This window comes from Mobula hypostoma, chromosome 12 (assembly GCF_963921235.1).
Source record: "Mobula hypostoma chromosome 12, sMobHyp1.1, whole genome shotgun sequence".
NCBI classification, from domain to species: domain Eukaryota; kingdom Metazoa; phylum Chordata; class Chondrichthyes; order Myliobatiformes; family Myliobatidae; genus Mobula; species Mobula hypostoma.
The window spans coordinates 45,865,044-45,878,228 of record NC_086108.1 but is presented as its reverse complement, the minus strand read 5'-3'; the positions used below and the strand labels follow the sequence as shown (position 1 = coordinate 45,878,228).

Below are 13,185 nucleotides of genomic sequence, written 5' to 3'. Positions count from 1 at the left end.
CCAACATCTTATAAAACTTCAATATAACATCCCATCTTCTGTACTTAATACTTTGATTTATGAAGGCCAGTGTCTTTACAACTCTATTTCCCTGTGACGCCACTTTCAACGAAGTCCGGACCTGGATTCTCAGATCGTTTTGTTCTACAACATTCCTCAGTGCCCTCACTGTGTAAGATCTACCCTGGTTGGTCCTACCAATGTGCAACACCTTACACCTGGCTGCATCAAATTCTATCTGTCCTTTTTCAGCCCATTTTTGCACCTGATCCAGATCCCATTGCAACCCATGATACCCTTCCTCACTGTCCACTACACCACCAATCTTGGTGTCATCTGCAAATTTGCTGATCCAGTAAACTGCATTATCATCCAGATGGCTGATATAGATGACAATTTGAATGAAAGGACTGACATGTTCTTGCTAACTTTGCTAATGGCATAGAGATGGACAGAGGAGCAAGTTGTGAATGTAATATACAGAGGCTGCTAAAGGGATATCGGCTGAGTGAGTGGGTAAAGATCTGACAACTGAAGTACATGGGAAGATGGGAAATAGTTCATTTTGCTAGGAAAAAGAAAATAACCTAAATGATGAGAGACTGCCAAACCCTTGAGTTGCAGAGATACATATTTTTAGATTATGAAGACACGCAATCCTCTTTTACTGTCATTTAGTAATGCATGCATTAAGAAATGATACAATATTTCCTCCGGTGTGATATCACAAAACACAGGACAGACCAAGACTGAAAAAACTAATAAAACCACATAATTATAACATATAGTTACAACAGTGCAACAATACCATAACTTGATGAAGAAGTCCATGAGCACAGTAAAGTTCAAAGTCTCTCAAATGTCCCACATCTCATGCAGATGGGAGAAGGAAGAAAAACTCTCCCTGCCATGCCCAACCACAGTCCGACTCTGAGTCATCCGAAAACTTCGAGCCTCCGATCAGATCTCCGACACCTAGTACTGAGCGCCATCTCTGTCCGAACGATTTGACCTCAATCTCGGTCGCCAAAAGCATGCAAGGCCGGGGATTTTGAGGCCTACCCTCCAGAAGATTCCCAACCACATAGTAACGACAGCAGTGAACGGGCGTTTCAGAAATTTCTCCAGATGTTCCTCTGTGCTTTCATGTCCATCTCCATCAAATCAGAATTGTCCACAGCCCCTATTTAACGGATACGATATCATTTTTCACCGGACGGCTGCGCACGCGCAGCGCGCTGCTCTCTCTCCTCCCGCAAAAAAAATCTTCAGGTGGACAATTCACAAGAGCAAATACTTGGTCAGAAAATTATATCAGGAAAGCTAACAGAATACTTTAGATTCTTGAGATATTTAATTCAAATGCACCGAGGTTTTATGTCAGTTGTAAAAGGCATTGGTAAGTCAGCAATTATTAGTATCATTTAAAGGAGGAAGACAGTATATCAAAAAATAGTTCAGAGATTGATATCTGGATCACAAACTGCTTAGTTAGTGTATATACCCAGATTTTTGATCACTGATGAAATCAGGTGATGCATGACAAGAAACTGATATGAAAATTGAGCAATGATCTTATTGAACGTGCATAGGCTGGAGGAACTGCATGGGCTATTCTTACTGTTCTTAAGGCAATCATATTTGTACTTGGAGGTGGTAAATTGAAAATAAGGAAAGATGATATAAAAAAGCTGAGAAATCAAGATATTGATTGTGACATATTGCCATCTTAGTGGCAACCTACATGTCCCTTATAAAATAATACATCATTCGTGAAGACCTTCTGGATACTCTAGGAAAAAGGCTCAAAAAGGTACAGTGATTCAGGCTGCAAGAATCTCTTAAGGGACAGGGAGTGTCTGAGAGATCAATGTTTAGATAAATATCCTGTTCCAGTGACTATGATTCAATGTTTTCAATTGACCAAGTCAAACCGGAAATAGAATTTAAAATCAGATGAAAAATTCCAAAATACCTTGATCACTTGATACAAGTTTGCAAGTATTTAAAAACAATGCAAGAAAAACTTGAACTTTTTTTTAATCTTAGAAGAATGACAGGGATCCCATGAAAACCTACAGAATACTGAAAAGCCCATCCAGAGTGGATTTGGAGAGGATGGTTCCTATCTTTGAGAGTCTAGGATGAGGGGGCATACCCTCAGAATACACAGATGTTCCTTTAGAACAGTGATGAGAAGGAATTTCTTTAGCCAGTGTAGTGAATCTGTTAAATTCACTGTCGTAGATGACTGTAAAATATATCCGAGACATCAGATAGGTTCTTGATTAGTAAGGGTATCAAAGGTTACCAGGAGAGGGCAGGAGAATGGAGGAGAGAAAATAAATCAGCCATGATCGAATGGCAGAGCACTTGATGGGTTGAATGGACTAATTTCTTTTCTTGAGTCTTATGGTCTTTTTTCCACTGTCAAAGTGCAGAAACGCCTCAGGATGGACAGCAGCTGAGAAGCAATTAACATTTCAGGTCCACGACCCTTCATTAGAACTAAGAAACTAAGTGATTATATGTTGCAAAGGGGAAGAGGGGGAGCTATCAAAAAGGAATGTCTGATAAGGTGGAGTTGGAGAGATTGAATGCTACAAAAGGTATGCCACAATGAGTCATAAATATTCCTTTTGTTCTTGCCACTGTATACGGCATTTTAAACTGCTCTACCTTTTTATAGTTCTGTTGAAATCTTACCTGCCTCCCCCACTTCCTCTGGCAATCTTACCGTGTACATACTATCCTTGACTTGTCAGAGTTAAGTTCCATCTGCCTTTCCTTTGCTCACTTTCCCAGTTGATATAGAGTATGTTGTAACTTTAGACTGCCTTCTTCACTGTCCATGACCCCACCAATTTTGGTATCATCCACAAACCTACATTTACAATCTCATTTAAACCACTAATGTATATGAAAAACAGCACTGATCCCCGTAAAATTCCTGTGGCAAATCACTAGTTATAAGATCCAGTGAGAAAAAAAAACAGCCTCCAACTACTACCCTAAGTCCTCACATTGAGCCAATTTTGTAACCTACTGAACAGTTCATCTGGATCCTCTATAACCTCATCTTCCAGACCACTCTATCATGCAGTATCTCATCAAAAATTTTGCTGAAGTCCAAGAAGACATCTACCTACCTGTTATCAATCCTCTTGACCATCTCTTCAAAAAAAAACTCAATTTCCTGAGACAATTTCCCATGCATAAAGCCATACTCACTATACCTAATCACAAACCAAGAGAAAACCTGCAGATTCTGGAAATCCAAGCAACACACACAAAATGCTGGAGGAACTCAGCAGGCCAGGCAGTATCTATGGAAAAAAAGTACAGTTGACATTTCAGGCCAAGACCCTTCAGCAGGACTCCTTGTGGCCCGAAACGTTGACTGTATTCTTTTCCATAGATGCTGCTTGGCCTGCTGAGTTCGTCCAGCAGTTTGTGTGTGTTACTAACTATGCCTAATCAGCTTTTGACTTTCCAAATGCAAACAAGCAGTCTCTCAGAATCACTTCCATTAATTTACCCATCACTAACGTTAGGCTTACTGACCTATAGTTGCCAGGCTTGTCCTTATAGCCCTCCTTAAGTAAAGGTACCTTTCAGTCTTCCAGTACATCCCTTATGGCTAGGGAATATATATATAAAAAAATCTCTGCCAGGACCACAGTAATTTCTTCCTTTGCTTCCCAGAGCATCCAAGTAACACTGTCAATTCTTGGGGATTTATCCACATTTGTTCACCTCAAAACCACTACTTCCTCTTTCACATTATTCCCTTCCATGAATTTCTAGCTTCCACAAGTTTCTCGGCAGTAAAACCGGACAAGTATTCATTTAAGATTTCCCCCATTTCCTGTGACTCCATGCATATACATCAACACTGATCCTCAGGGGGACCTATTCTGGCCCCCGGTTGTTCTTAAGATACAGTACAGTCGGCCATCCTTACCCGCGAGGGATTGCTTCTGGGACCCCTCGCGGATACCAAAAAACATGGATGCTCAGTCCCTTATTCAACCTGTCTCAATGCGGTGGATCTTAGGACCCAGCGGAACCCCGGACCTTATTTAACCTGTCTCAGTGCGTTGGGCATTAAGACCCGGTGGCGGAGCTCTAAATCCGCAGTGTTTTTGTTCACGTAAATAATCACGATCGCGATTTAAGGTAAAGAGGAAATAATAAGGCGATCAGAAAAAGGTGAAACGCCATCAGTCATCGGAAAATCGTTAAGCCACAGTCGGTCAACGATCGGAACAATTTTAAAGGATAAAATGAGAAGGCCCTGCCCGATTAAAGCTACAATTATTACGCAGCAATGCAGTGGTTTAATTATTGGGTTTTGGGTTTTTGATCCTCCACGTCAACCCGGCAGGGATGGACAGCGTGTCCGGGAGCGATCTGTCACTGGATCAAATTCCGGAACTTCCATTCCCGAGCCCGGCGTTGAAACATACTTTTCTCAAGTGTTTTATATGCATAGAAAGGTAAAATATATACTATATACTAAGACAAATGTTTGACTAACTGACACTAAATAATATCGGATGTACCTGTTCCGACTTACTTAGTAAGAGAACTTACGGTTTTTTTTCGATCCCGACCCACGATAACCTACGCATATCCTCCCGTATATTTTAAATCATCTCTAGGTTACTTACAATACCTAATACAATGTAAATGCTATGTAAAATAGTTGTTATACTGAATTGTTTAGGGAATAATGACAGGAAAAAAACGTCTGTACATGCTCGAACAACAAGTGCTGGAAGAGCACTTCCGGGTTTTCTCGATTCACGGTTGGTTGAATTCGCGCATGCGGAACTCGCGGATAAGGAGGGCCAACTGTACTCATACAATCTTTTAGGATTCTCCTTTAATTTATCTGCCAATGATATCTCAAGCTTCTTTTTTTCTCTCCTAATTTTATTCTTAAGTGTTCTCCGATATCCCTTATGCACCTTTACATCTCCTTGAGAACAGGAATGGAGCCTTGAGTAAAGTGACAAAGCTTGGGGAATAAGTCAAAGCATCTGTGGGTTGACACGGTTCTGCAGAAGTTGAACACAGCTGGATCGAAACATATAAGATGGATGCTGAGTTATGTCTCTGATGATGGTTTGTTTTCTTACATGATTCAGTGAGCAAGTTTCCAATCCCTCTGACCTTAGGCCCTGAACGTGCACATTCATAAGCATGTTTTACTCGGACTGAAGAAGGATGATTGGTTCTGGAGTGGAAATCAATATAGACTGATGAATTTCCCCATCAGTCATGTAGGTTAACTCCACCCCTGCAAGAAGCCTGGTGGTGAGAAGTAGCACTGGGACGAGAAAGACTGAGGAAAATATTGGGATGGTGACACCAGTCCGTACTGAGGTCAGCTTGTTGTAGACTCACTAAACTCCATCAACGTGCTCCTGCCATATATCACCACTTGGCAATGAAAGGCCCGTGAAAAGATGCTGGAAAACATGGACCACTTCTCAGGAGACGCAACATGGCAGGCATTAGTGTCCGAAGATAAAGCCTGATGGCTGAAGCCTGGAGACTGGAAGTTTGTCTTGGACTTGGAGGACTGTCTGTGTGCGTGGGTGGGTGGGAGGTAGAAAAGGCCCTTGTTTTGCTGTTGCTGTTCTGTTGATGGTTGTGTTCTGTGTTGTTCTGCTGAGCATTGTGGGTATGTTATGTTGGCACTGGAATGTGTGGTGACACTTAAGGGCTGCCCCCAGCACAGCTCTAGATTGTGTTGACGGTTCATGCAAACCACTATTATGCTTTGATGCGCATATGATAAATAAATCCGAATCGGAATCTGATCTGGAATTAACCATTACATCTGGGGCATCAGGACCATCTTCAATTTTGTTAAATGTTTAAAGACCCAGCACAAAGGTCAACCAAATAGCACTAATCACTGTTCCGGGACATGGACTTCCTGTAGCAAGGACCTCAAAACACTGAAGGACGTTATTACTGACAATGACACCATTAAATATTCCACATCACCAACAAGATAGGAGACAAACATCAACACCCTCCCACAGGCAGAACAGCAACATTCAGTGACACAAAACCATTTATCATGAATGGGCAAATGCACTTTTGGACAGAGGGAAAACTGCTTTTTACTGGCCCACTAAATGCCTAAAGAGTTTACCTCTGGAGAGAAAATTAACTTTGATACCCACTAATGATCCAACGCCTTGAGAACATTCATTTTGTAAGAGGCAGAGATAAAGAGGATAGGCAATCAGTAGGCTAGGCCAGAGGAGCTTGGCGAAACAGGGTAGTGTTGTGAAAAAAAAACTTGAGAAAGATGATTTGGCAATTTTGAAACCGTAGTGTTTTTCAGTACTCATTCACGATGACTGGAATTCTGTTACAATGTTAAACTAATTGTTTTAGGAGGAGAAAAAAAAATGAAAAAGCAGATAATTAAGAGCTTTGGTCAGCTAAGAAAGCAACAGCTTGATTGGGATTGGAAACAATGCTGGAAATATTCAACTCAGGCAACATTAGTGAAAAAGGATCGAAAGCTTTCCCGGTGTCCATGGCGAATAGACAAATATGCTAATGTTTGGTTTGACGTCCAGCACCAGTACATTGCTTCACTTCAGTTTTATAGAACCATTTCCTCTTTTTAATCAGTGCAGTCCCCTTCGGCCCACAACATCATGCCAACCTCTGTGGCAACTTAATCTACTGAAGGAGAACAGATGGATCAAACAGGTATAAGCAGCTCGATCAGATGATTCCCAGGATGATTACAAGGGCTGCGGGAGTCTACTCAAGGAGCAAATCAGAGGGGTGAACAAGGGCAAGAGCTAGATTTAGCAGAAGATCAAAAGGGGAATTCAAAGAGATTTTGTGTATATTATGGGGAAAAGAGCAACTAGAGAGAAAACTAGGTCCCTCAAAGACCAACGTGGACAACTGTGTGTGGAGCCACAGAAGATGGTGGTGTGATCCTCAATGAGTATTGCTCCTCTTACTTTACCATAGGGATGCTCATGAAGACTTGAAACCTTGAGATAGTTAATGGGGGGAGGGTCTTGGGGATAGACTACATTACAGCAGAGGTGGATTGAGGATGTCTTGAAACAAAGACAGATAAATCTCCAAGAGATGAGCAAGTATAGGTATATCCAAGAACACTGCATGAAACTAGAAAAGAAATTGTGGGAGCCCTGGCTGAGATATTTGTATCATCATTAGTAACGAATGATGTGTCAGAAGACAGGTGAGTGACTAATGTGCCAAAGGACTGCAAAGAAAAATCTTGGAACAATAGCCTAACATCTGTGGTAGACAAGTTACCAGAGGAGATTCTGAGGGAAAAAAAATTTATACAGTCACTTGGAGAGACAGGAGTTGATTAGTGAGAGTCAGTATGGTTTAACATGGGGGTGATCCAGCCTGACAGATCTGTTAATTTTTTAAGCAACCAAGAAGGTTGATGAGGGCAGGGTGATAGCTGTGATCTACACGGACTTCAGTAAAGGTTTTTTTAATACAAGGTTCCACAGGGAAAGTTAGACTGCATGGGATCCACAGACAGCTGGCTAATTGGCTTGATAGTAAAAAGCGGAGTGTGATGGTGGGAGGTTGCTTCTCGGACTGGAGGCCCATGACCACTGGTATCCCCCTGGGCCAATGCTAGGCCTATTGCTAACTATTCAGACAATACCCTGGTGAATATATTCTTCACCTTCTCCTCAGACCCCACATCCTTCCTCTTATGCATCAAGCAGAACAGCTCACACTTCCCAATTAAAATCCAACTGCCATTTCAAACTGACCTACTAAGAGACTACTAGACAGGTTTATGGAGGAATTTAAGGTGGGGGGTTATATGGGAAGCAGGATTTGAGGGTCAGCACAACATTGTGGGCCGAAGGGCCTGTACTGTGCTGTACTATTCTATGTTCTGACCTATATCCTTTATCATTTGACAACCTTTCTCACAACTCAACAAAATTCTGTGTCACCTGTACACTCACTAATCAGTCCACCTACATTTTTATCCAAATCATTTTTGTATCACAAACAACAGAGGTCCCAACACTGATTCCAGCAAACCATCACTAATCACAGCCCTCCAGCAGAATAACACCCCATTCACTACTAACCTTTGTCTTCTTTGGTCAAGCTAGCTTGGAATCCAGTTACAATGGATCTCATGTGCGTTAATCTTCTGGATCAGCCAAGCATCAGGGATCTTCTCAAATGCTTTACTAAAATCCACATCTACTACCCTACCCTCATCAACCATTCTCATCACCTCAAGAAACTCAATCGTTTGTAATACATAATTTCACCACACAAAGCCTCACTGATCATCCTGATTAAATTCACACTTTTCCGGATGTAGAGAAGATACTTGAGGATAAGTCTACTCAATAACTATGATGCAATGTTCATTAGCCTATACCTTGTCTGGATGGACTATATTGCCATTTTTTAAACCAAGGAACAACACTGGCTATTCTCCTGTCTTCTGGTACACTGCCTGCTGCTAAAGAGGATCAACAGATCTGTGTCAAGGCTCAGCAATCTCCTCTCTTTCCTCTAGGAAAGATCTCATTAAGGCTGGGGAACTCATCCATATTAATGCTCTTCAAGGGATCAACACTTCCTTTTACTTGGCAACAATTAAAAAAATTAACAACTTATGAGGTAATGGCAGGATTTCTTTCAAACCTCTGCAGCGTATCTATGATGGGGTATGAAATGAAAATAATTAGTCTTATTTGATATTATTCCCTATTATAATTTTAGTTTTTACCTTTTTTTGTAAAATATTTTACCACAAAATCTGGAAGATAAAGCTGCACACTTTTACAATTATGTACAAGATTGAATTGAAGAGTGGCAGGTTACATAAAAAAAGAGTATTTAATATGCAAAAGGCGTATTTCTCCTCGACGTCCACGAGGCAAAATTGCATTTTTGTGAGCTGTAAGAACCCTCAGTGATTCTGAATTTCCATGCCATGTATACAAATAATACAAGATAACTGAGCATCATATTAATGAAGGCATTGGCCATCTATAATTGATCTGCCTACTTTGCACATTTCTGGTTGTACTCATTAGTGTACAATATTGATTGCCGTCAGTCATATTCTAGAATTTAGTGCTCCTGCTAATGGTCCCTCCTAAATGTACAAACCATCAAAATGAACTACCAAAGCTTTTTAAATGGGATCATTAACTAATTAACAACACAATAGCACAGCAGTTAATGCTGCTGCCCCTCAACTCCGCTCCCAAGGTCTTGGCTTAATACTGACCTTGAATGCTGTCTAAATGGAATTCACACAATTTTTCTGTGACTACATGAACTTTCCCACAGGTGCTCCGGTTTCCTTCCAGAGGCATGAAAGTTAAGTTAATTGCCTACTGTAAATTACTAGGGTAAATGTGAATGACCCAGTGGAATTGCGGGGGGCTGGGGAGGGTGGATCGGAAAAAGCTGCAGAAAAATGTAACCTCAGCCAGCTCCATCATGGGCACCAGCCTCCCCAGCATCAAGGACATCTTCAAAAGGTGACAACTCAAAAAGGTGGCATCCATCATTAAGGACTCCCATGACCTAGAGCATGCCCTCTTCTCATTGTTACCATCAAGGTGGTAATACAGAAGCCTTAAGACACATACTCAACGTTTCAGAAACAGTCTTCCCCTCCACCAGTTTTCTAAATGGACAATGAACACTCCCTCACTATTTTTTTGCTCCCTATTTGCACGACATATTTTTAATATACTCTTCTTATTGTATTAAATCTTTTATTATTATGTATTGTAAAGTAATGCTACCGCAAAACAGCAAACATCACGACTAGTGATGCAAAACCTGATGCTGAGTTCTTGGAGATTTGTGAGTGGAAATAGGACTGATGTAGATAAGTGCTTGGCAGTCAGCATAGATACAGTGGGGCAAAAAGCCCGATTCTAAATGAACACTTGCAGCTCAATTTCTTCTGACTGTTGCCTCCAATGGTTGAACCCTTTGGCGTTTTCCAGGATTTTTATTTAAGCCGCTAAAGTTTGCACAGAATACTGCAGAACAATTGGTTGGGTCAGATGGAGCAGCGCTTTTAGCGTGCAGGAGAACATACAGCAGAGCATGGCGTCTTGGAGGGAGAAAGGGGAGCCAAACTGGGTTAGCAAAAATGCAACCTAGCTCTCTGCAAGTTACTCTGTTTGAAAAATCTGTGTTTTTGTACAGATGTTCTCAGATGAAATTTCTGCCCTCTGAAATCTAATCTCGGAATAGCAGAATGGCATCAAGGTGAAACAGTGACAAACCTTTAATGCATTAGACATTTTACAGGTGTAAAACAAAGTATATAAACACCAATAGAATGAACATCATGTTATGTAGTTTGTGCTGAGAGAAACAATGGCATAAAATTAAGTACTGGACACACTCTGTGGGTCAGGCAGCCTCAGTGAGGTCAAGGGTGTTAAAGTGCAGAGAAGAGGAACAGAAACACAGTGGATTCCAGTTAATTAGGACACATCAGGACCAGTACACTTTGATCCAATTAAGCAGCTACCCCAATTAGCCAAAGCTTCTTGGAACTGGTTTAAAAAAAAGGTATATGTAAAATGACAAACTACTGTTTGACTAACACATTATGTATTTAAATGAAATACAGAACAAATTAGGACTGTTGGTACTGTTTTGCACCTTGGCCTTGAGGAATGCTGCTTCATTTGGCTGTATTCATGAATGGCTGAATGACAATTAAACTTGAACTACCAATCTGACTATGGTACTATAAAACTGTTAGTTCCTAATGGTTATTGAAGGAGGAAATCATCTGGTGTATGCTGCCATGTTCTTTTGATTGACTGTAAATGAACAAAGTCAGCAGACACCTCGTGCAGATAATAGACTGCCTTCATTGTCTTCCTGCATGAAGTACTGTCAAAAATCACGGCTTTTCAATTCAGCATCCGTCAGCCCATATGAATAACATAACACAAACACACACAACTGACGCTATTTAAAAACTCTTTGTTCCAAGCACAGTGTAGTATCTAACCAACACACAAATGCACTTGAATTTGAAAGTAGAACACTACCAGTGCCACTACAGCACTATAACACCACTGGGATTGTGAAACAGGCCCAGCAGAGATTGCACTTTTTGAGGAAGTTAAACAAGCATCACTCCCCACTAACGTCTTAACTACATTCTACAGAGGCGTGGTTGAGAGTGTGCTGACCTTTTGCATCACAATCTGATACTCCAGCTGCAGTGCTGTCAACAAAAAAGCCTTGCAGAGGGTGGTTAGGGGAGCAGAGAAGGTTATTGGGGTCTCCCTACCTTCTGTCCAAGACCTCTTTCAGAGTCGATGCCTCCAGAAGACTCGGTACATCATTAAAGACCCCTCACACCCTCTCCATGAACTGTTTGTTCTTCTGCCATCAGGCAAACATTACAGGAGCATCAAAACTAAAACCACAAGGCTACTAAACAGCTTCCTCCCACAGGCAGTCAGACTGCTAAATAGCTGCTCTACCTGACTCTGCTTTGGACACTTTTAACTTGCACTGGACACTTATAACTTGATTTTAACTGACATGTGGCTGTTGTGTTTTACTATTTATTGTTATGTTTATTATTTAGTGTTGCGTTTGTTATGTTATGATTGCACTGCCCCTGAGAAACGCTGTCTCATTCTGCCCTGCAGAGCTGATGTATGGTTAGAATGACAATAAAGTTTTTTGAATCTTGAATAAAACTATGTAATGATTCCTAATGGTTATCAACAGTGGAACTGACACTACTTACAAACTGGCAACAGGCTCCTGGCTCAGTTAAATGGCATAGCATCCCAAATAAAAGAAGGGAATGCCAGCTATTTTCAATTAGTTATTGTTCTTTCAGAATTGTCGCAAATAAGCAGTTGCTCTGATTAACCAATGGCCACTGGTATGTTCTTATCTGGAAAATAATTGCACATCCATGAAATGACATTCCCTTGTGAGGGTGCAGAGTTTTGCAGATATTGTAGTTTCCTTACACTTCCTAAAGTTACAAAGTTGGTAGTTTAATGGGCCACGGTAACCTGCCTTGTGGAGGGGTGAGTCAGACAGAAAAGTAAAATGACTAGGTGGGTGTCTGATGGTCAGCAAGAAATCTGTGGTGGGGGGGGGGTACTGAAAGACTTGTTCCTATGCTCCACACAGAGAGAAAAAAAAATCAAGTGTCAGCTTTAGATTTAAAAGCTTGTAGAAAGAAGGGACAGGACTTCAGAACAGGTAAGCCTATAACAAAAATGATTGAATGTAAGGAACGTTGACTGCAAGAAAGAAACCATGTACAAATTACTAAAAACCAGTAGAATGCTGAAAAAGACAGTAAACAGAACTTACCCTGAAAGCAGAGCAATTACAGAATATATATGGGGGGGGAGGAATGGTGGTGATGGGCAGAAGTGTTCGCAAACATTAAGATGATCACTTTTTAGAAACACAAGCAGCAGTGAACGGTCATTCAAAATGGAAGGGATGGTAACATAATGGTCGAATTGCTGGTTGAATGTGCAAGTAAACACTGAGGAAATTCTGCCCTTCATCGTCAAGCGTCCGGTGTTCATGACAAGCAAACAGTACATGGGAGTAAGGATGTTCACAGTTCTTAGCCAACACACAAAGACAAAGTTCAAAGTAAAATTTATTGTCGGAGCACACACACGTCACCACATACAGCCCTGAGATTCTGTTTCTGCAGGCATACTTTGCAAATCTGTAGAACAGCAACTCTAAACAGGATCAACGGACAGCAAATTGTGCAAATGCAAACATAAATAAATAGCAATAAATAATGAGATACAGAGTCCCTAAAGTGAGACTATCGGATGTAGAACACCAGAGGTAGAATGGGTGTAGTTATCCCCCTTGTTCAAGAGCCTGATGGTTGAGGGGGTAGTAATTGTTCTCAAACCTGGGGGTGTGAGTCCTGAGGACCTTGTACCTTCTAGCTAGTGTCAACTGCAAAAGATTATTTGATAGATCAGGATATCAATGTTCCCAAACATGATATCAGCATTCATGTTGAGAGGACTAGAATATAAAAGCAAGGATGTAATGCTGAGGCTTTGGAAGGCACTGGTCAGACCACACTTGGAGTATTGTGAGCATTCTTGGGCCCCT

At 41.1% G+C, this 13,185-nt stretch overlaps 1 protein-coding gene across 4 annotated transcripts in view; it reads right to left on the bottom strand.

Annotated features, from left to right (window-relative positions):
• lrp8 (low density lipoprotein receptor-related protein 8, apolipoprotein e receptor) overlaps positions 1 to 13,185 on the bottom strand; it is a 121,706-nt gene that overhangs the window by 69,650 nt on the left and 38,871 nt on the right. The window lies entirely within an intron of this gene.